At 35.6% G+C, this 2,787-nt stretch overlaps 1 pseudogene; it reads right to left on the minus strand.

Annotated features, from left to right (window-relative positions):
* Nucleotides 1-903: 903 nt before the first annotated feature.
* On the minus strand, nt 904-2,037 carry LOC125813487 (uncharacterized; annotated as a pseudogene).
* Nucleotides 2,038-2,787: the final 750 nt, after the last annotated feature.

Raw genomic sequence — 2,787 nt, forward strand, 5'->3', positions numbered from 1 at the left:
TGCAAGTTAGCTCTCAAATCAAACAAGTTTGTAAAATATAGTCATCGAGTTATATAAAATTGCAAGTCAATGTCTTCGAATTCTATAAATTTGCAAGTTAAAGTCCTCAAAACTTGTTAAGAGTTGGAGCATTAAATTCTACAAAATTCACAAGTCATGTTTGAATGTGCAAACTTAAAATGTGGAACTTGCACTATATTCATTCTTATTGACATGCAAAATATGGAATGACTTTGAATTACTAAAAAGTTCGCAATAAAAAATTAAAAGAGCAAATTCAAGTCGGAGAATGCACTAAAAATGCATGATATAAGACGGAAAGAATGAAGGAACTTTATTACCATAAAATAGTTTAAAACATCAATCAAATTCTAAAGAAAGGCAAAAAAAAGGAAGATAAAGAAAAGCCTAATCTATGCGTAACTTGTAGTTAGTCAAATCTTGACGACTAACCTCCAAGCGCTCTCTTTTATGTTCCAAACGAATCGAGTCTTTGGGCGTTAATAAATTCATATTTTCATTTGAGGATATCTCATCTTCTGTAGCTAAAATCTTGGCTTGAATCTCCTCAACATTCTTCTTAACAGCTTCTAAAACAGCTTCAAGTCCTTCTCGCTCTCCTTGTAAAGTTGCTAGCTTTCGCTTAACATTCTTTAGTGATTTCTTGATAGAAGAAACATGTTTTGCCTTCTCACCCTCTTCTACTCTGAATGATTCAAGATGATCCTTGGCATTGTATAGCAACTCCATCTTCTTATCTTCATACGCCTTGTCAACAAAATTAGAGTATTCTTGATAATAGGAAGTAACATGCTCGAAAAGAGAATCCATCAAGCTATATAATGGTAAAAGGTCTAATAAATCCATCCCACTCATCTCCTTGAAGATCTCACAAATATCATCTTAGTAAGATGACATATTGTCTAGAGAAGTTCTAGAAAGTTTTCCACAAATCTCTTCCCAAAGACCCAAGATGTACTTCCTTTTGTGGTTGAACACAACACCTTTTCCTTCAAAGATAGACATAGTTCCATTCAACTTTGGAAGAACTTGATAAATATCATTTGAATTAGGAATCAACCCTTTTAAAGTTTGGTCTTGAGTAGAAGATGATGCCTTTTGTTCTTGCTCAGTATTTGAACTTGATTTTGCCTTAGGTCTTGATATTGTAGTAGACTCATCGCTAACTTGTGGCCTTTCACATGGTGATCCCATTGGATGTTCGATAGTTTTGAACTACAAATAAAAAAAAGGACGGGCTAGCAAAGTCATTTATTCATAACTCAACGATAAGAGATTCGTGATTTTTTCTAAAAAAGAGAGTAAACCTTTTCACTCTGGACTGTTAATGTTCTTGATGGGATATCAATGCTTTGGACTTCTACCACTTTAGACTCAAATGATTCAACCCTTTGCCTCTTCCAACATCGATCATTACTAGCTTTGCTTGTTTTTTGAAAGGCTCGTTTACTAGAGAAAAGAATTTGGAGACATTTCTCTTTATCAGTAGAAGTATGAACTACTTCTTTCTTAGAAGCCCTAGAGAAGTTAATCTTCTTACTTTAACGTTGGGGAGCAAGTGGTTTCTTGACTTTTGAAAGTGTCTTCTCGATATCTTGAATGCTTTGGACTTCTACCACTTCAGACTCAAATGATTCAACCCTTTGCCTCTTCCAACATCGATCATTACTAGCTTTGCTTGTTTTTTGAAAGGCTCGTTTACTAGAGAAAAGAATTTGGAGACATTTCTCTTTATCAGTAGAAGTATGAACTACTTCTTTCTTAGAAGCCCTAGAGAAGTTAATCTTCTTACTTTAACGTTGGGGAGCAAGTGGTTTCTTGACTTTTGAAAGTGTCTTCTCAATATCTTGACTTTTGTCTTCTAAAAGGGTAACGAAATTTGACCCAACTTTCTCCGCCAAAACTTCTAATTATCCTCAAGAAACTTTCCAAGGGATCTCTCCCACCAAGATGTTACCGGGTAGTGTAAAGCTTCTTCGCGGAAGTTATTGAAGGAGGAAATGTCGCTTTAGACATGGTTGCACATGATATACAAATACGCCAATATCTAAGGCCTTCATTGAGCGACTCAACACGAATATCATTTTATAAATAGCCAGGAATATCTTGATGGAAACCAAATAGACGACTAGATCAGTGCGGACTATATGGCTCAGTGATGAAGGAACCTCCCCTCCTCAATGGAAGATAATTAAAACGAAGGCTCATAAAATAAGCTAACTCTAACTCTGGTGTTTTGCCATCATCAATATAATAAGTTGGATGAGGCCTACTAAGCATGGTTGCATTCCATACAATGCTTTCCCCTCGATAAATGCGCTTTCTTGCCTCATCTTTGTCAAAATATTTTGCAGCACCTTCCCCAGAATATACCACCATTCGTGGTAAAGAAGGGCCACTAGTAAGCAGATAGTGTGTCTTGAGATAATAAGCAAGCCAACCATAAACATAGTGAATGGGAAAACAAAATCTTATATGGTCTAATTGTGAAGAATTTGAAATTTTATTTAAGCCATGATAGATGCTCGTGTCGCACCCCATTTCGAACCGGCCGAAACAGTTCACAACATAATATGGCTGACACTCTGTTTTTTTTGAAAAAAATTGTTTTTGTTTTAGAGTCGCCACCTAAATTTTAAGGAAAATATTAGGAAAACCATTTTTTAAATATGTAAATGTAAACTCTGTTTTGATTTGCGAACCAGTGAGATTTTGAGTAAGGGTTTTGGTTACTCGAGGGGAAGGTGTTAAGCATCCTTCATAGCC

Source organism: Solanum verrucosum, unplaced genomic scaffold (genome assembly GCF_900185275.1).
Source record: "Solanum verrucosum unplaced genomic scaffold, falcon-dt-bn FXZP01000219.1, whole genome shotgun sequence".
NCBI lineage: Eukaryota > Viridiplantae > Streptophyta > Magnoliopsida > Solanales > Solanaceae > Solanum > Solanum verrucosum.